General features: G+C 44.7%; 1 protein-coding gene across 3 annotated transcripts in view; it reads left to right on the top strand.

Moving 5' to 3' along the window:
* npy2rl (neuropeptide Y receptor Y2, like) overlaps positions 1-21,041 on the top strand; it is a 174,967-nt gene that overhangs the window by 45,437 nt on the left and 108,489 nt on the right. For 2 of the 3 annotated variants that reach the window (XM_078164178.1, XM_033609785.2), the window contains exon 6: positions 4,329-4,420. The exons of the other annotated variant lie outside the window; for it this stretch is intronic. The gene's annotated coding sequence lies outside the window, so the exon portion shown is untranslated. The remainder of the gene's footprint in view (positions 1-4,328; positions 4,421-21,041) is intronic. 3 annotated transcript variants of the gene reach the window in all.

Raw genomic sequence — 21,041 nt, 5'->3', positions numbered from 1 at the left:
GTGTTTATGATTCCATAACTCTGCCCTGGTCAGTGCAGCTGGCTTTACTTTCCATCTTTAATGTCAGATTGTGTGCACACTGTGTTTTAGGCTTCACTGCTCATGGACTGCTTTGTTTCGTATATCTACACGTGTCAGATCAGCAATTCTGAACAAAGGGGCCGAAGAAAAACTTGCACCCCACAGACGCACACAAGGTTGAACCCATGTGCAATGAACATAATAAATGATGGTAAAGAGCAGCATACTATTCAAACACCAGTTCTTTTCACATATTAAAGGACAGTAAATGCCGCCTTGTATTTATCCGTCTGACTAACTTACACTAACCAGCCCACTCAGTGTTATAATGTAAAGAGAAGCTCTTTATGTGCTGAGTACATGCAGTAATGGGCGACATCAAGGGTAGTGTGAATAAGTGACAATACGACAGAGTGTCTGACAGTGAGGAGGTCAGAGGTCACTGTTCCCATTTCATCTCTTTCGTATCATGAGAATACTCAAGCGTGGTCACAGGAGAGTGTTAGAGACGAGGATGGAGAAGCAGCTGAGCAGAGAGTGTTCATAGCTGCAGGTCCATCTGCTGATTACTTGCTCCAGTAACGAGGTGAATGTGCCCTTGTGGAAAGTGACTCTTGAAGCCATTAAGCAGCAAAGTGCTCTCAGCTTCGCACAGAGGAGTTCTTCTCCAGCGTTTCCTTTGTTTCAACAAAAGTTAGCCAACAGACAGTAAGTGTTCCTTCATAAGCAACTCAGTTTTGCTTGAACAAAAGAAAGCAGTGCACACAAAGGTGTGAGTTGTATTATGCTTTGAACATGATGCTTTCTTTTCTTCGTGGTGAAACGTCTCAACAACTACTGGATGAATGGCTTCAGAATGTGGTTCATCATTTATGTTCCCCACAGGATGAACTGTTATAACTCTAAGAAGGTGGATGAAAAATGTGTTTCTTACGGTGGTTCAACCCCTATAAACATATCTGCATAAGCAGAATCTGTCGGCAGCAGTTTTGGTATTGGAAGAGTTCAGTTTTCCGTTTGTAGCACTGTTAGTTTGAAAGTGTCCCACTGGACCAGAAGCCCATTTCTCCGACAGCCCAAAAACAAACAATTACAAGAATTTTTTTTGTTGAAATGTGATGACGGGTCTTTAAATTAAAACAAAACAAAAAAAACACATTCAGTGGCACAAAAGCTGCTGGGAAAACAGTGGAGGATTGCTGATTGTTTCAGGCACTAAAACGACTTGGCTTTGTGGTTATTTGGTCCATGTTCTCACTTGAATACCAACGATTCAGAGCAGAACAGCCGCAACAGGTCCCTAAAAATCACCCAACATCTGTTTTTTGTTTAGACAGAAAAATCACTTGGTTATGGTTCGTACAAGATCACGTTCCCAGTTAAAGTATCAGTATTTGAAAGCAGAACATCTATCCATTTTCATCCACTTGTCCGGGGCCGGGTCACAGGGGGCAGCAGGCCGAGCAAAGCACCCCAGACGTCCTTCTCCCCAGCAACACTTCCCAGCTCCTCCTGGAGGACCCCGAGGTGTTCCCAGGCCAGGCGAGATATGTAATCCCTCTAGTGTGTTCTGGGTCTGCCCCGGGGCCTCCTACCAGTGGGATGTTGAACCACCTCAACATGAAGGAGCAGCGGCTCTACTCCGAGCTCCCTCCAGATGTCTGACTCCTCCCCCTATCTCTAAGGCTGAGCCCAGACACCCTACAGAGGAAACTCATTTCGGCAGCTTGTATCCAATCTCATTCTTTCAGTCACTACCCAGAGCTCATGACCACAGGTGAGGGTTGGGACGCAGATGGACCAGGAAATTAAAAGCTTTGCCTTCTGGCTCAGCTCACGATGGACCGGCGCAGCGCCTGCATCACTGCAGAAGCCGCACCGACCCACCGATTCATCTCACGCTCCATTCTACCCTCATTGTGATTAGTGTTGCTTTCGTCGACGAAAAGTATGACTAAATATCGTCGTCAACGAACCTTTATCATGTGACGAAAACAAGACGAGACGCAACGTAAAAGGTGGTCATGTGACGATAACTATAATTAAATATATAATGCAATATTGTTGACGAATAAAAACGAGACTAAATGTGGTTTACAAAATAAAACCTCTGCTAAAATGTTTCTTCATTTTCGTTGACCAAAACGAGACGAGACGAAATAACGTTATAATGTTTAGTCGCGTTATTATTATTATTTTGCAGTATTTCTGTTTCCTAGGCTGTGCGTCGCACTGTGCAGACGGATTACAGCCGTGACGATATACAGTACAACGTCACTCACTCTCATGTGATATTGCTTTTATACAGTTCAACAACAGCTTAAACAGCAGTGCTGAGTAAGGAAATGTTAACAAAAGGTAATGAAATAAAAGTATGTTATGTAGCTCCGCGATCCCCCAGTCTGTTGCCAGGCAACGCAGCACACACACCAGGAACTCACAAGCTACTTTGTATTTACATTGATCTGCAGCTTTGTAACTTCGTCCAGTTCGGCTGATGAGACGTTGGCAAACCTGGATGTTGGCACGGCCGGATTCAGCTTCCCCTCTCCCTCATCCTCATCAGTACCTCATCAGATGATCATTGATCATTCCTGACTATTATCGCTTCATTTTTGCTCCTCTCCAGTTTGTCGAGCTCGGCTGATGTTACACAAACACACCTGGAGGTCTGCACAGAAGAGTCCTGGCTTTCCTTTTCCTCGTCCTCTCCTGACGACCACTCATAATTTAATTCAAATGTAATTTTGAGGAAAATATCCATCTTCTTGGTGTAACGCTAGAGTGTCAGTTTGTGTCAATGTAGTGAGTGTGACAGTTGGTTAATTAACGGCTTTATTTATATATATTATACGGCTCTAATAAATGCTGTATTCTGATTGGTCAGTCGCAGCATTCAGAGGTCTGATAATACTGTGTAATGACCGTTGCTATGTAGCCCAGCGTTGCTAGGGACGCTGCCCTGACAAGGAGATTCAGCCGTTGCCGGCAGGGCAGGGTGCAGAGATAATTTCCCAGTATTCACCGGCTCATTATACATTATCTCTTACTTATAACACCTGTGAGCGGAGTGATTTTACTGTTACAAGTCCCAGTGATGTTATACTCTATATCAGCACTCACGGTATGCCTCTCGTCTAATCAGCTTACTCGGCCTTGGCGGAGGCCAACACCCACTGAGAATGTGGTCGACTTCACACTGAGTATGCAGGCACAGCTCTCACTTTGGTCATACAGGGACCGAATGGCTCGTAGCAGCGAGCCTGGAACCCCATACTCCCGTAGTACCTCCCACAAGACCCCCAGAGGGACGCAGTCGTAAGCAAGACAAAACCCCAAGATACTTGAACTCCCTCACTTGAGGCAGTAACTCTCCTCAACCCTGAAAGCAGAACAGCCATTGGAAATGTGGCAACAGGTCTCTAAAAATCACCCATGTTCAGCAGCACAAAGACTGCTGGAAAAGCGGCAATGTGGCGCTAAAAATCACCCAAGATTGGTCACAAAAAGCCGCTGAAAAAGCAGCAACATGTTGCTAAAAAACACCCATGTTCAGCAGTACAAAAGCTGCTGGAAAAGTTGTGCCATGTTCTGTGCCACAAACAACGCTGGAAACACGGCTCCTGTTTACTAAAAACAACCATTGTTGTTTGATGGTCTTGAACACATCTGCAGCTTGGCAGGCATCTCACCAAGGTGTCACGCCATCCACCACCCCCTCCACCTCCTGATGACACAGTCAGCTCCTATACTGCATCACTTTAGAGAGGGAGAGGCACAACAACGCCAACACTGTCTTCTGACCACTGGTCCGTTTCTGTTCATTTTAGTAACGACACATGTCGGGGTGAAAGTTGCCGCATCCTGGATTTCAATTTCTGAGCTCCGAATGTCGGTGCTGTCGGTGAGCCAACAGCATTTGGCTGCACCTTATGTTCGTCATCAGTCACTGAGGCAAACGCAGACGCTCTGCTGGTTTGCTTCATATGTTCCACATGCTGCCTCATCACAGTCACAGTGTGTCTCTGTCCATGACAAAACTTTAAACCAACCCAGACGTTACACCTAAACTGTGGAAATAAAGAATGTTAAAATGACCCAGGTGTTCTGGAAACCTTTGCTGTTCATCCACAGGTTGTTAACGGATGGCTCCTTATTGCTGAGACTTCGTCTAGTTTTTGTTTATCAAACTTTATATCAACATCTTTACTAAGCACTGCTCATGGAGGAATACGTACTGTTGATAATTCATTTATATAATATGAATATAAATTTTGCTTGTTTGTGTTTTTTCTTTAACTGTGCAGAGGACCGTCTGCACTTTGTCTCATGGCTGCAGATGCAACCTTCATCAACAAGAGGACATCAGTCCAGATCCATTTTTCTCCTTTTCCAGAAGGTAAGTGCTCGTAATTGAAATTTTTCATGGTTTGTTCAAAATACAATTTGGGATAAAAGAACATTACTTTATATACTAAAGAGTGTCTCTAAAGAGTGGATGCTGGGGAAGGTAATGTCAGCCAGCTGGTCCATCACTTGGCACTTTATGGATTGTCACAGACTTTTGTGCATTCATTGTCCCCAGATGATGAATCCCAAACACTCTGGTGATCCCCTGACTTTTCCTTTAGCACCATGATGAGGTTGACATGTATGGTATCGAGTCAGGTGTCAGGAGCAGTAACTGGATCAATGCCATGAACTTTGGTTCTCACATTTATGTTCCCTTCAGGATGAACTGTAACAATTCTGGTGATCCATCAACAGGCCAACAGTTTTAATGTTTCCTATACGTGTACAGTCTGTGTGATAAACTGAGCAAGACTTCTGTAGGTGACCTAACCAGCACCATAGCAACGGCCTTAGACTGAGGAGCATCAAAATCAGTTTAAGTTAGTCCACACAGGCCAAATAGGATCAGAGTGACATTTCTTTTTGCGAATTTTGAATCAATAAAACTTGCTTTAATCATTATTTTGTGTCACATCACTGAATGTTGTAGTAGTAAGGAGGGCATTAACAGAAAAGTTGATTTGTCGACGTGTCGACATCAGTGGCACAAGTCGACACCCCCCGGGAGGAGTCGACAAGTCGTGTGTTTTTTCCCTCTGTCTCTCTCTCTCTCTGTGCGTTGTGTACAGAATGCAATCGCTGCCTCTGCTTACGATACTTTGGAGCAGACTCCTCGAGGAATGTCTGCAGTCATTCGGGCTTTCACAGTCGAGCGCGCTTCCGCGTTGTAGTTTCCTGTAAAAATGTCCATGAAAAATCCCTGCGATGTGAAAAATACATGCCGAGCAGTCACTGGTGCGCGGAGCGGAGTCCGCACGGTCGTAAAATCTGAGCTTTGCGCGCACAGGGCTTGCGGACCTCCGCTTTGAGTCCGCGCGGACCTCCGCAGAGTCCGTTCCGCGTACGTTCCGCCCAAGTATGTTCGGGCCTTCACACATCACATGTGTGGAGATACTTGACTTTCCTCTGTCGTGTCAATGTGATGACTTGTCGACTCGACTCGACTTTATTGACAGATAAGTCGACCTGAAAGTCGTTAATGCCCTAGTAGTAAGCCATGCTCTAAGTGGGATTATGTTTAGTGAGCCAGAGGCATTCTGTTTCTGGGTTCTCCATCTGTCTGTCCCATTCTTGTAAACACAATATCTCAAGAACACCTTGAGAGAATTTCTTATCTCTTCAAATTTGGCACAAATGTCCACCTGGACTCAGTAATTAAGTGATTGGGTTTTAGTGGTTATAGATCAAAGGTCAAGGTCACTGTGACCTTGTGAGTCTCAGTCTTATGAACGTGAAATCTCAAGATCACATAAGGAATTTTTTTCAAATTTGGCACAAACACTTAAAGTGCTAAACTGTTCAGATTTTAGGGATCAGAGGTCAAAGGTCAAGGTCACTGACACTGCATCCGTCTCATTCTCAGAAATGCTTTGAGGGAATTTGTCCTCAACAATCAACTGATTAAATCTTGTGGTCAAAGGTCAGTGTGACCTCACAAAACATGTTTTTGTCCATAACTGAAGAATTCATTCACTAATTCTGACCAAACTTGACACAAATGTCTAACAGGATAAAATAATGAAGGTCAAAAGGTCAAAGGTCAGCTTGACTGTGACATCATCATGTTTTAACGTCATATCTCAGGAACAGAAGGGGAGACATTTGGTCAGATACTGAATTGGTGACTCTAATCTTGAAACTGTGCTGATTGTATAGATCTTCTGTGTGTGAAGCATCCATGTTTTCACTGACATGGATGGAGACTGTCAGAGACACTGGACTGGTGGGCGGAGTCATACAACCACAGGGTGGACTGGTGGGCGGAGTCATACAACCACAGGATTGACTGGTGGGCGGAGTCACACAACCACAGGGTGGACTGGTGGGCGGAGTCATACAACCACAGGGTGGACTGGTGGGCGGAGTCATACAACCACAGGGTGGACTGGTGGGTGGAGTCATACAACCACAGGATGGACTGGTGGGCGGAGTCATACAACTGTGGATTTTGTTTTGCCAAACCCATGCAGAGGAGGGGAGATTGTTTCTTTAGGTCCTCAAAGTGTCTGCAGAGAGGGGAAAACTGTCTGGGGATAATCGAAGTTCATATAACGAATTCATCAGCCTGAAGCTTCTTTAATCTGGATTTTGGCAGCTGGACAGCAACAGGAAGCAGTTTATGGAGACATGGATGGAAGAAAAGATTTGACTGATTTGTGGAGGCAAACAACCGCAGGGTGGTAATTCTAGTTTGTACCAGGCTGTTTATTTCTTGCCAACCTGAAGTGGCTGCTCAAAGGAACTGCAGTTTTTGCACGAATGCATTGACATCATTTTCCACCCTGAAGGTTCCTGCTTGTTTTTTATCTTGTTAATCACCCCAGAACTCCTCTGGGGGGTCCCAGCCACTGCCTTATCAGAGAGTGGCTCTGAAATGATAGTTACTTATCATAACTAAATATTGACTGACTTATCAGAGTCTTCACTCTCAAATATCATTATCAGCTTCAGGAATCAGTCGCAGGCAACATCTTGTAGATACATAAATTATCAGATGACATTATTCACAAACAACAGAAACAATATTGTAAAAACATCCTCTCACAGACGCTGAAGTACGACATTGTTTTCTCTGAAGCTCAAGGCCAGATTGGAAGTTGCTCTCTCTCTCGCAGCACCACAAAGGCTGTTATGTAAGAGATGCAAGTGTGCCAACATGTACAAGTAGGACACACAATGCTTTCAAATGGAAATTGAAGCCCCCACACATGTCTAAACACACACACACACACACACACACACACGCAAATGGACCTGGTGGCATTCTGCCAGCTTGTTTACTGTATTTGAGAAAAGTTGCCCACACCACACCAACGTGCTCTGACACCGACCGATCCAAACATGACACAGGTGAGCTGCATCATATGAAAACATGCTGCAGTGCAATGTGTTTGTCTGCTGCCTCTTTGTGAGAGAGCAGCAGGAAATACACACAAACACACACCCTTGTTTCTCAGTGACGGATGGTGGAGCGTGTTCTGCCCATACACCAGCCTGTTCACAAAGACCCTCTCCTTTTTCTTTTCGTGTTTCGCCTCCTCGCCCCCTTTAGGACAAAAGTGCCAAAGTGCAAAAAGCCCCACTCATTAATTTATCATAGCATTCACATGTTCAACCCTGAACACTCTGGAGAGAGAAAGAAAAGGAGAGAGCACAAGGGTTGTCTTTGTACGAACATCAATAGTGGAACAAGCATGAGCTGAATCAATTTTCCATTTCAGTCCTCATTGATCAGCTCAGCGCCAGCCCCTCTGGAGGTAAGTGTCCAACTTTATTTACTCGAGTCATCGGCGAATAACCTTACAGCCCATCTGATGCTTCAGCGTCTGGTTTTCTTTTTCATTACTTTGTGAGAAGCGCCATTCATTCGTCCAGCAAACTAAACCTGAAACTGTGTAGACTGCAGGATGAACTCACTCTGCTTTCACGGCTGCTTCATCGTCTCCAAATGGTGGATTTTACCAGCTGAAGGTTCACAAGAAGAACAGATGGAAGGGCGTCTTTACAGCTGCTGAAGTGCTTGTTTTTACTGACCTCCTGTCAGGGTGTGAAACTAGGACCTGCCACTGGACAAATGCAAGTAACTTGCTGGCAGTGGGGTGTACAATTGGTAGGTGGTCTGTCACTTTGGCAAGGGTCACAGGGGGTGGAGCCTATCCCAGCTGACATTAGGTGAGAGGCAGGGTTCAAACTGGACAGGTCACCAGACTATGACAGGACTGACACACCGAGACAGACAACCATTCACACCTACAGACAATTTATCTTTCTCTCAAGTGACTTCACCTTCAACAGGTAGTCACTCGAGTGAGAATGGTGGTTATGTAGTCCGTCTTTTTTGTGACTTTGGTAACAGGATTCCCACGGTCATGGAAAACATTAAATAGTCATGGACTTCCATAGTCTCTTTTTCAGGCCTGGAAAATTAAAGGAATTAGGCCTAGTAAAATTGTTGTGGAATTTTATAGTGGGAAAGTTCCTTGGATAACCTTCCATGTGATGCAACATAACTGCGAATTTATTTTATTTTCTGGAACAGTCGACACAGGCAGCCGAGGGTGTCAACTGGACTGCCAATGCCATTTCAAGATACTCTGAAAAATAACATCACAACAAGCATAAGACCAAAGTAGTCTCTTTTATAGCAATTCAATGGCAGCGACACATCCTCACTGTGACCTCGTCACATGTCCACGTTTGGTCATGGACTTTCCACGTCCACATATGACGTCCAAGGTACCCTGGGTGTGTTGGTTGTTGACGTTCTGGGACGCCGTGTCAACTTCAGCCTGTTACATGCATTGTCTGTTTTCAAAATACACTTCTGTTTTCACAGGAAATGTACAGTTTGATACAGTCTCTTTCAAAATAAAAGCACTACGTCGGTACAACACTGCCAACTGATGTTTTTTTCCTTCGAGAACACAGGCACGTGGTTGGGTTTAGGAAAAGAGAACACAGTTTGGCTTTGTAATCTTACAGGAAGTGAACACTGGCCTCCCAGGTGACAGTCGTTAAACCACAACAGCAACCGCCTTGTATCATGCCGAAGTGAAAGGATCAAGCGCAGGTATTCGATGACTTCTGAGTGAGACTGGGTTGTTAAAACAGGAGCCCACAAACCAGTGGGTGGGTTTTATACAGTCTATGTCAAAAGCCAAAGACTGGACAACTGGACAAAAAATGCTGACCTGGTGACACCATTGTCTTCACCAACAAATGCTTGTAGTTGGGTTTAGGAAAAAGGACAGACTTTACAATCACATGGGAAGTGAACACCGGCCTCATGGGTGAAAGACTGTGGTTGCTGGACTCCACTATCCCCAGAGATGGACTTTTGCCCCCTTAACTGATGTTGTCCCACCGCATCTTCTCCTTTCGCCACTGGGTGCTGTAACAGAATAACGGTGAGGCTGGTTGACTGCAGAGTTCAAAGAGTTAACATTTGGTGTAAAGTATACTAACCAGTTCTGTTTCTGTTGTGTGCTGTCAATGGTCATGGAAATTCTATCATGGGTCCTTGAAAATTAATCCAACAATTTCTAACATTTGTCAGTGAAAATGTGTGTGAACGCTGTGCTAAGATGTTGACTGAGGAGTTGTGGTTTCTTTGAAGAGGTTTGTAATATGTAACTATTCAAAAAAGGAGCACATCTCCCAGATTACTGAAGTGATACAAATATTCTGTCTCACCTTCAATGTATTTTGCATTCTCCAGTGAAAACCGTCTTAAATCAAACCCTACATACTCTAAACAGAGGGAGACATCATCGATCACTGCCTCCTCACTAAGCCACTTTTCTTCTTCTCATCTCAGCATGAAGCCGTCCGTGCATTCACCCACACATTTACATTTCATCTACATTTCCAGCTGAGGCACAAGAACAATAAGTCTTGCTATCAAGACGATGTTCATCCCTGCAGAGCGACAGCCTCCTTCACAAATGATACATGTTACATCATCAGCAGTATCAGCGAGAACTGTGTGACCTCACGGAGAAATCCGTGACCCAACCATCATACATAACAGAGATGAAATGCGCTGCATGGGTTAAATGACACCAGGTATTTGTCTTGAACAGCACCTCATCGGCAGCAGCCACTCACAAACATGACTTATTTCCATCATGTCTCTCTCTGACTGATGAACGCTAAGCCCCGAGCGGTACATACTCACTGATGGTGAGGCCCTAAGCTGTGGAATCATCCATCCGTACAATCATTCATTTACAGACGCTCTGAGTAAGCAGCTGACTTGCTGAAGCATGAGCTGACAAACATGCAGTATGTGTTTAGGAAGCAGAGCAGGTGAAAGCCTATAGAGCCCTCTGCCATATGGTTGGTATTTGCTCAGCCTGCGCTGTCGTATATACATATGAACGTCATTAATCTGTGTCTTTACATAATGTGATGAGTTTTAGACTTTGTGAAGCAGCAAACAACTGCTGCACAGTGTGTTCAACAACAGGCTTAATCGTTTGACGCATTTTGCTCTTTTGCAACAGACACATTTAAATCTACAGATCAGACAAAGAGTATCTCCACCAGGATACATAGATTTATAGCAGCTCTAAGGATGCTGGGGATCATAACGTCAGCCTGTTGGTCCATCACTTGGGACTGAGTGGATTGCTGTGAGATTTTTTACATTCATGGTCCCCAGATGATGAATCCCAGTGACTTTAAACTGATCCCCTGACTTCTCCTCAAGCACCACCTTAAGGTTGACAGTTGTGATATTGAGTCAGGTGTTTGGTCAACAACTGGATAGAATGCAATGAAATTTGGTAAACGTAACCATGTGTGTGTGTTGGCTAAACGTAACCATGTGTGTGTGTTGGCTAAACGTAACCACGTGTGTGTGTTGGCTAAACGTAACCACGTGTGTGTGTTGGCTAAACGTAACCACGTGTGTGTGTTGGCTAAACGTAACCACATGTGTGTGTTGGCTAAACGTAACCACGTGTGTGTGTTGGCTAAACGTAACCACGTGTGTGTGTCGGCTAGACGTAACCACGTGTGTGTCGGCTAAACGTAACCACGTGTGTGTGTCGGCTAGACGTAACCACGTGTGTGTGTCGGCTAAACGTAACCACGTGTGTGTGTCGGCTAGACGTAACCACGTGTGTGTGTCGGCTAGACATAACCACGTGTGTGTGTCGGCTAAACGTAACCACGTGTGTGTGTCGGCTAAACATAACCACGTGTGTGTGTCGGCTAAATGTAACCACGTGTGTGTGCTGGCTAAACAAAACCACGTGTGTGTGTTGGCTAAACGTAACCACGTGTGTGTGTTGGCTAAACAAAACCACGTGTGTGTGTTGGCTAAACGTAACCACGTGTGTGTGTTGGCTAGACATAACCACGTGTGTGTGTCGGCTAAACGTAACCACGTGTGTGTGTTGGCTAAACAAAACCACGTGTGTGTGTTGGCTAAACGTAACCGCGTGTGTGTGTTGGCTAAATGTAACCACGTGTGTGTGTCGGCTAAACGTAACCATGTGTGTGTTGTTGAAGGAAAAAAACATCAGTTGGTGGTGTAGAACCAACGACGTGCTTTTATTTTGAAAGAGACTGTATGCAAACTGTACATTTCCTGTGAAAACAGAAGTGTATTTTGAAAACAGACAATGCATGTAACAGGCTGAAGTTGACACAACGTCGTATGTGGACGTGGAAAGTCCATGACCAAACGTGGACATGTGACGAGGACAGCTACGGCTACACCTACACTCTGTGAATGTGGGGTTACGCCACGGCTAGATTACCTAACCAGTGTTGTCGTTGTAATGACTTGCCAACAGACAGCACCCACCTGTCACTCAAAGTGGCCACACCTTTAATTATTAGGAACGTTAAGACTCAATTAAAACAGGTGAGTTATATAAAAATGTATACAGCCTCTAGTGGCCATTCAGGGTACTGCGGTTTGTGGCACTCAGGTGTTGGCTTCATTTTTCAGACCCGGAAATTGCTGTTTGGTTTATAAGCAAATATCTGCAGAACTTTGACACTCACATCAGTCTGAGTTGTGCTTTGTGCTACTTAGTAAATGTTAGCATGCTAGCACGCTAAATTAAAATGGTGGACATGGTAAACATTTTACTGGCTTAACGTCTGCATTGTGGCATAAGCTACTTGTGTGCATTTTGGCCACAAAGCAGCACATACTGAGCATTACAGAAAAACACAAGTTGGTTGGAACCATTTCGGACCGACGTCATCGATGAACCACATATGATGTCATGTCAACTCTGAAAACACTCAGCAAACAGTACAGTGAAGACTCTACATGCCCCCTCTGTCCATCCACAGCAAACCTGAAGCAGATTCTTTTTGGCTGCTAGACAAGTCTTGCACACCTGGTGGCACAACCAGGTCCCAGGACAACTGTCAATGCCCTGCCTGCTCTGCCATCCCATCCTGCATCTGCAGGTCCATGAACGTGTTAAGCAACCCAAGGCCAGCACTTCATAAAAGGAGGACAGGCAGCTGGAAGTGGCACGGGACTAGAAGTCAGTGGCGGACCTGGAACAGAGACACTGCTTCCCATCTTAGATCACCACCATCAACCTCAGGCCAGACCTTGTGCTTTGGTCCAGCGCATGTGGCATCACCCACATCATAGAGCATACAGTATGCTAAGCTGGCTGTTGACGCTGAACAAGACACGGGACTCTGAGGCCAGGCCCAGCGTCAAGCCATCAAAGCCTTCTCTAAAAGGGCAAGCCAGTGGCTGTGGATCAAGAAGAGAGACACCTCCTGGGGTTTGAATTAACATTGAGAATGGGGGGACGTCAAGAGAAGTGAGCCTGGGACTCAGGCCTCATCACTGGACCCTCTGGAGGTGTAGTGGACTCACTGGTGAAAATGAAAAAGGAAGGAGGTCCCTGAGATGTCATCACTGTTCCTTCTCACAGCAGCAAGGTCTCAAGATATTATCAACTGGTCCTGAACAGAACTAATCACTGTGTGAGCTGCAGCTCTGCGCTCAAGGATGTTTCTCAGCTCTCTGACATAAAATAGAAACCAGACAAATCTAAACTGATCCTCGTAACAGTGATAATGGTTGTTTTCTTTATGCTGTCTGGGCACCTTGTAATTTTGGAGGAGTCCTCAGTGTGAAGAGATCTGCTCTGTCTTTGCACCCAGCAGCAAAAAGCTGGGTTTTGACTTTAATTCTCATAAACTACATATTTTCATGTATTTTACAGGTTCGGTTTGTATTTATCTGTTGTTACTTGTTTCTTCTAAGGGCTAAAGAAGAAACGGTCTGACTCTCAGAGACACTCAGCAGGCAGGTGGGGATAGACAGGTGTAGCCCAGATCACAGCTGACAGGTGGAAAGGAAGAATGCAAACCTCACATGGAGAGGAGCAGTCAGCTTCTCAGCGATGAAGGGAAAATGCCTTTTTGTGTTTGTGTCGATGCCGATGCCTCGAAATTCCCCTCCGCTGGTCTGAAGTGATGAAAAGGCCTCTGGGTTAATGCAGGTTGCTCAGCATGAAGAGCAGCATGGAAGACACAGAAAAAGATAAGACAGACAAGAAAACAAAGAAAAATATTATAGACTTGCAAACAGGTATGTAGGGGTCCAATAACCCGACAAACTCACAACCAAAGGCACACTGAGCCTGGGGGATTCAGAGCCAAGAGGGTAACAGACGGCAGCTGGAACGCTAATATAAAATCTGTTGCCACCTAATTTCAGTGTTGCACCATATTTGGTTGGTCTGGCACATAGAGCATAGCTGTCAAGTCTCCCGTTTTGGCTGGGAAGCTACCGTATTTTACCCCTCTTTCCCGCCGTCCTCCCGTATTAGTATTTTCCCGTAAATCTCCCGTATTATAATAACATAATAACCCTGTATTATAACGTAGGAATGTTCACAGCATTTCAGTGTCAACAAAGGTAGGCCTATCAGATTCTGATCACCTAATTGTAGTTAGTAAGTGGTTGACAAGTGGTTATTTTAGATTTCCTGTACACCTGTCTTAAAATGTAAGGGATACTGGAGCTTGGTTGGGGTGGTGGGATGGCTCGCGGTGGGCGCCGGAAAATTTCCCTTATTTTCAAATCTAAAACTTGACAGGTATGACATAGAGTGTACACAAAATATGGACTATGAAACTTTACGTTTCAACAGTGCTGTTGTTAATGTGTGGTTAGATTCAGGCACAAAAAACACTTGGTTATGGTTAGGAAAATATTATGATTTGGCTTAAAATACATTTTTACGTGTTTGGGCACAAACTCAGCAGTTTTGGTAAAAACACATCCCCACTGGAAAGACAACAAGTGGTCACTGAAAACCAAACATGTTTGGGGACCAAAAAGACGCAGGAAACACATCGACTAGTCACCGACATTTTTCAGGCTTAAAAACGCTTGAAAAACAACCATGGATTGCTAAAAATCACCGATGTTTGGTGGCTAAAAAGCCTCAGGAAACACATCAACAGGTCCCTGAAAAACACCTACATTTTTGCAGGCTAAGAAAATGATTAAAAACACTGATGGGTTGCTAACAGACACACTCATTTGAGAACCAAACATCAGCTGGAAACACATTGACGGGTCCCTAAAAACACCAGTATTTTGCAGGTTAGGAAAACACTTGAAAAACAACCACGGGTTGCAAGAAAAACCACGTTTGGGAAACAGAAAGTTGCAGGAAACACATTGACGGGTCCCTGAAAACACCTATATTTTGCAAAAACAACCATGAGTCACTGGAAGACGGCCACATTTAGGGGCTAAACAGCTGCAGGAAATACATCAATACATACATTGTTGGAAATGTTTGTAAGTACACAAGTCAAAAAATTTAACATTTTAATGGGGAAATGTTAAATATTATATTTTTAATTTTTGGTATATTTTGCATGCAAAGTGGCTCCTGTGGGATAAAAACAACACAACTGGTCTTTGCAAACGGAAATGATTCATGTGTTTTTATGCCAGAGGCATTCTGTGTTTGGGTTCTCCGTCTGTCCATCCCATTCTTGTAAACACAATATCTCAAGAACACCTTGAGAGAATTTCCCTGAGGGGAAATTCAATTTTTCACTTTGTTTGTCAATTACACACAGGTCCGAACACACACATGCACAAACTTGACCTATACATGCACTAAGTGGAGAGATGTCAGAGTGGGCTGCCCATGACAGGCGCTCCGAGCGGTTGGGGGGTTCAATGCCTTGCTCAGGGGCACCTCGGCAGTGCCCAGGAGGTGAACTGGCACCTCTCCAGCTACCAGTCCACGCTCCATATTTGGTCCGGACAGGGACTTGAACAGGCGACCCTCCGGTTCCCAACCCAAGTCCCTATGGACTGAGCTACTGCCGCCCCAAATGCGATATCTCAAGAAAACCTAAAGGATTGTTTGTTTTTTTTTCCAAATATGGCACAAACGTTTACTTGGACTCAGCACTGAACTGTTCAGATTTTGGGAATCAGATGTCAAAGGTCAAGGTCACTGAGACCTTGCATCCCTTTCATTCTCGTGAACGTGATATCTCAAGAACACTTTGAAGGAATTTATTCAGATTTTGCACAAATGTTCACGTGGACTGAAGAATGAACTGATTAGAATTCTGTGGTCAAAGGTCAGTGTGACCTCACAAAATACATGTTTGGCCATAACTGAAGAATTGGATGGAGACTGTCAGAGACACAGAAGTGTATGATAGTCGTTATTCACTCTCACACTCACTGAGGATTTCACAGTTTCTAACTCTTGTGCTCCAGGTTTCATGTGACACATCAGCTGTGAGGGAAGGTTTCTACACCTTTACGCTGCTTATTCTACAAATGTGACATATCGTATTACTGACACACACACACACACACACACACACACACACACAGATGTGCTCCTGTTCTGGTAGCCTGAAGATCGGGGTCATGTGTAATTTTTTTCATGTCAGTGGCCTTTTCTCTGGCAAACAACTTTAAATGGTTGAAAACCTGAATAGTGAATAGATATATGGATGGAAGTGATTGTTATTATCAACATAATGATGGAGGGGAGAGAGGGAGTAATGGCAACATGATGGATGAATGAATTTACGGGTGCATCTCTCCAAGAGGCCAGTAATGAGAGAGGAGGTGGGGAAAATGACAGAAATCAGGAAAGCTGGGAGATAAAACGTGGGAGAAATATTGCACAGAGAGGGGGAGGAGGTGACATGCAGAGAGGTAATGAAAGAGCAGCCAGGGAGAGGAGGTGAATTATTGTGATTATTAGATGAGACTGAGACCAGGAGAAGAAGGAAGCCGAGAGATGAGTTGGAATTTTCAGGCGATGCAGTGACGACTTCGGGAAGACAGTCCAACATGAACATGAGCTGCAAAATCCCCCATCATGCTCTGTTTTAATGCAGCGAACAGCAGTGGAGATGAAACTTTAATGCTCCCACTGGGAAATCAGCTACCTGAGTCCAATTTCTGGTGTTCATCCTGAATCTGGAATTAGCACTGGTTATTCTTTCAGCGTGGCAGAGAAGACAGATGCGCTATAGCACAAAAATGCCTCATGGAACTTGTCCCTCCCTCAGTCAGTCTGTCCTGTCTGCCTCTGTGTTAGACAGTGATACACTACCACACACAGAGTCTTTGCAACCCTGAAAGTACTTGAGAACAAATTGAAACAGTCCACTTGTCTTGTTTGTCGTCCTCGTTCTTTGAAGTTTGTTGTGGTTTGGCAGCAGCGTCGGTGGTTTTGTTGTCATTCTGTTGTGTGAACATCAAACCATTGAATAACTGAATGCATAAAACCAAAATGTATTCTTGACCGTGGCAACAGTGGTTTGACAAAAGAATCTTAACTCAAGGTCCACGTAATGTTGTCACGTATTATCGGTCTGACAAACAAGCCAGCTCTGTGAGGACAGGTGCATTTACATGGACCCTTAGATTCCAATAATTATCAGAGTAACAGCCCAATCACAATAAAACTGCGTCATATATCCACCTGAATCACAAGAAACTGATCCGAGGGAATTTGGGGTTTCAGAGTTACGGGGTGAACCTTTGATAATCCATTGTGTGGAAAAATGTAAGTGCCCAATAAAGTAACGTCAATGCTAAATCTGAATTAATACTACAGTATGTTCCTTCTGCGCATGTTTCAGCCGTTTGACTAACAGAGACTGAGCCGGTCAAGATAAAGACTTAGAGGAGTTAACTGAATATGATGGATTAAGGGTCTGGAGAGAAGGATGAAGGGATGAAGGGTCAAGATTTGAGGGGATGAGGGACAAGGGATGAACGGTCAAAGGGATGAGGGGTAAAGGGTCGAAGGGATGAAGGAATGAGGATTGAGGGATGATTGGATGAAGGGTCGAGGGTCAAAGAATTCAGGGTTGAAGAGATGAAGGGATGAGTGTCGAAGGGATGAAGGGCTGAAGGAATGAGTTGAAGGATGATTGGATGAAGGGTCAATGGTCAAAGGAATGAATGGATGATGGGTAGAGGGCCAAAGGGATAAAGGGATGGGGGTCGAAGGATGATTGGATGAGGAGTCGAGGGTCAAAGGCATGAGGGATGAAGGGATGAAGGTCGAGGGATAATTAGATGAAGGGATGAGGGATGAAGGGTTGGTGGATGATTGGATGAAGGGTTGAGGGTCAAAGATTTCAGGGCTGAAGAGATGAAGGGATGAGTGTGGAAGGGATCAAGGGCCAAAGGGATAAAGGGATAGGAGTTGAAGGATGATTGGATGAGGAGTTGAGGGTCAGAGGGATGAGAGATGAATGGTCAAGGGTTGATTGGATGAAGGGATGAGTGTCTAAGTGATGAAGGCTTGAGGGTCTGAGGGATGAGGGTTGGGGATGAAGGGTCAGTGTTTGAGGGGATGAGTTACAAGAGATGAATGGGTGAAGGGTCAAGGGTCGAAGGGATGAGGGTCAAGGGGTGATTAGACGAAGGGTCGAGGGTCGAAGGGATGAGGGTCAAGGGGTGATTGGATGAAGGGTCGATGGATGATGAGATGAAGGGTCGAGGGTCGAAAAGATGAGGAATGAGGGGTCTAGGGTTGAATTGATGAATGGTTGAAGGATGATTGGATGAAGGGTAGAAGGGATGACGGTTGAGGGATGATTGGAAGAAGGATTGAGGGTCCAAGTGATGAAGGGACGAAGGATGAAGAAAAGAGTCATTGGATAATTAGATGAAGGGTCAAAGGGATGAATGGGTGAAGGGTCTGGGGTCTCTGCATACAGTTGTTTTGGTCTGTTTATATTGTTTGTATTTACTGTCAAAATGTGTTTATGCTGAATTTCTTGGCAAAGTCAAATAAAAACAACAATATATTCTTAACAAAACTTTTATCAGGTCAACAAAATGAAAAAAGAATGAATGTATTAACTTTGGTTAATGTGCAGTTACACTTGTTGTTATTGAAGGACTGTGTTTATAGTAAGAAACGTTAATTATGGGTCTGCAACATGATGTGAATCCAGGTCGCCTGCATGAATGCCCAGTAACTAACCTGACTCTCACCTTTCTACTCCAACACACTGGTTCCTGCGTTTGTTCTCAACGATGACATTGGACATAAATTGTTAGCTGCAGATTTGTCCACAGTTAATGATGGTTAGATTTAATTCAGCTGTTTCAGTTTCAGGGTCCTGGTGCTGCACATGCTGGCTCACTGTCACACTCTCATGGTTTACAGGGACACTTGTTATCAGTAACACTTGTGCTTCTCCTGCTACGAGAAGTCAAAATGTCTGTTACGATTAAGCTTTTTGTCTTTAACTGAAATTCCATTTATTTTTTTAAATATTGGGATTAGTCCAGTTTGCAAGAGTGGATGAAACTGGCAAATACGTATTGTGCAGAAGCATCTAGGATTAATAGTGTGTAAATGTGTGTGTGTGTGCCCGTGTGATCCATCTTACCGTAAACACACCACTCCTTTGTGTGACTCTTAAAAGACACCTCCATCTTAGATAACAGACAAAGGCTGTGATAAACTGTGTGACTGTGTGGCGTCACTGCTTGTGATTGTTTTCTCATCATCTCTCTACTGTCCAAGAGTGAACTGAAACTATCAAGGGCATCGTCACACACTTCCCTAATGTATGTAAATCTATTTAAATGAAAGGCAAACCAGGCGAGTATTTGATTCGTCTGAAGTGCTGAGAACATGATTGGTTTTTCCACCGGGCGTCAAAGGGATGAAGGTGATTATGTTCCATTATCACCATCAGTGACCCTGATTTAATATCAAATGAATTCACAGGGAGATTCTACCACTGACAAAAGACATACTCTGACTGAACGATTAACGGCCACAACAGTAATAAAAAGCTTTTAAAGGGATTTTTGTATTACACTAATATATATACTAGTGTTGTCCTGATACTGGAGTCCCTACATTTGTTACAGTATCTTGAAAAATATCGACATTCAATACCATGAGAAAAAACTGACGTTAAGGGCAAACAATTTAAAATTTCTCAGTTGACAGAATGATTTATTGGGTTTCCATTACGCGTGCCAAACGTGCCAAACGGTGTCAATCCCCTTTGATCTGACATCAGATGTGACGGGACAGTCGATATAGAGATACATTTATGTGCTGATTGCAGATAGTTGCATTGAATAGTGTTTTTGTGGGTATTGATTGCATCGTCAATGTGCCTGATATTCTGGAAACCTGCCTGTGAGGTTTTGGTGACGTGTGCACACTGTCCGCCGGTCAGCCAAACTTCGGCTTACACCGGCTTTGCTCTGCCTGCACTGACAGTAGACCTGGTTTCAGTTGGCGAGCTTTTAGCGCACCTTCGGCGAAGCCTTTTGGCACGAAACTGTCACTGTGCCAAGCTGGATCTGTCGACACCTCCCCCTGCTGCGCCACCACACCCAACTCAGTGCACCTCGGCCTGCCAAACTACCAAACTGAGCGCGCCTCGGGTTGCGTTGCTCGAACTAGCTCTGCGCGGGGTTCGCCACCCTGCGCCACCCTGCGCCGCGCCGGGAAACTAGAGCCCATGTGTGACTTGCAGTGTAAAAGCACTAGAAAGACTAGAAGACTGCAAAGACGCTGTACAATACAGGTCCATCTACTATATCCTGGAATCAAAAGCATAACGTCACCACGGCGTCTCCAGACTCTGTCACATGTGCTCAGTGTGAACCTGCTCTCATCTGTGAAGAGAACGAGGCGCCGATGGTGGACCTGCCAGTTCTGGTGTTCTCTGGTGAATGATGGAGCTGCACGGTGCTGGGCTGTGAGCACAGGTCCCACTAGAGGACGTGGGGCCCTCATGCCACCCTCATGGAGTCTGTTTCTGACAGTGTGGTCAGAAACATGCACACCAGTAGCCTGCTGGAGGTCATGTTGTAGGGCTCTGGCAGTGCTCCTCCTGTTCCTCCTCACACAAAGGAGCAGATAGCGGTCCTGCTGCTGGGTTGATGCCCTTCTACGGCCCTGTCCAGCTCTCCTGGTGTAACGGCCGGTCTCCTGGTATCTGGTATCAACCTGACTGGGCTGCAGGTGCGGCCTCATGCTACCAGTAGTGCCAAGGACACTAGCAGAAGACCAAACTAGAGAAGAATCAGTGAGGAAGGATAAGGAGAGAGCAACTGTCTGTGGACACCACATGTAAAACTGTTTCCTGTTTGTCTCTCCATTGTTCCTGTTGTCTCTTTGATTTGACCCAAAGCAGCTGAAACTGATTCACAATCACTGGTGCGTCCTAAATGGACAATGCTGAAGTGCCAAACACTGCAGTTCCTTTAATGGCCACTTGAGGTTGAGTCAGTCCCTGTAGACCTCCACGTTACAATGTCCAACACTACAGTGGAATAATAATGACAATTGAAAATAATAAGTAAATTGAATAACCAATAACAAATACTAAGTCAAATGACCAAATTAGTTAATTTAAGGGTAATAAGTTTTCAAAGCTATCAATAACTAACATTAACAAATGAT

This window comes from Epinephelus lanceolatus, chromosome 22, assembly GCF_041903045.1.
Source record: "Epinephelus lanceolatus isolate andai-2023 chromosome 22, ASM4190304v1, whole genome shotgun sequence".
Classification (NCBI taxonomy): domain Eukaryota; kingdom Metazoa; phylum Chordata; class Actinopteri; order Perciformes; family Serranidae; genus Epinephelus; species Epinephelus lanceolatus.
Note: the sequence above shows the minus strand (reverse complement) of the source record. Positions and strands in the feature narration are given on the sequence as shown.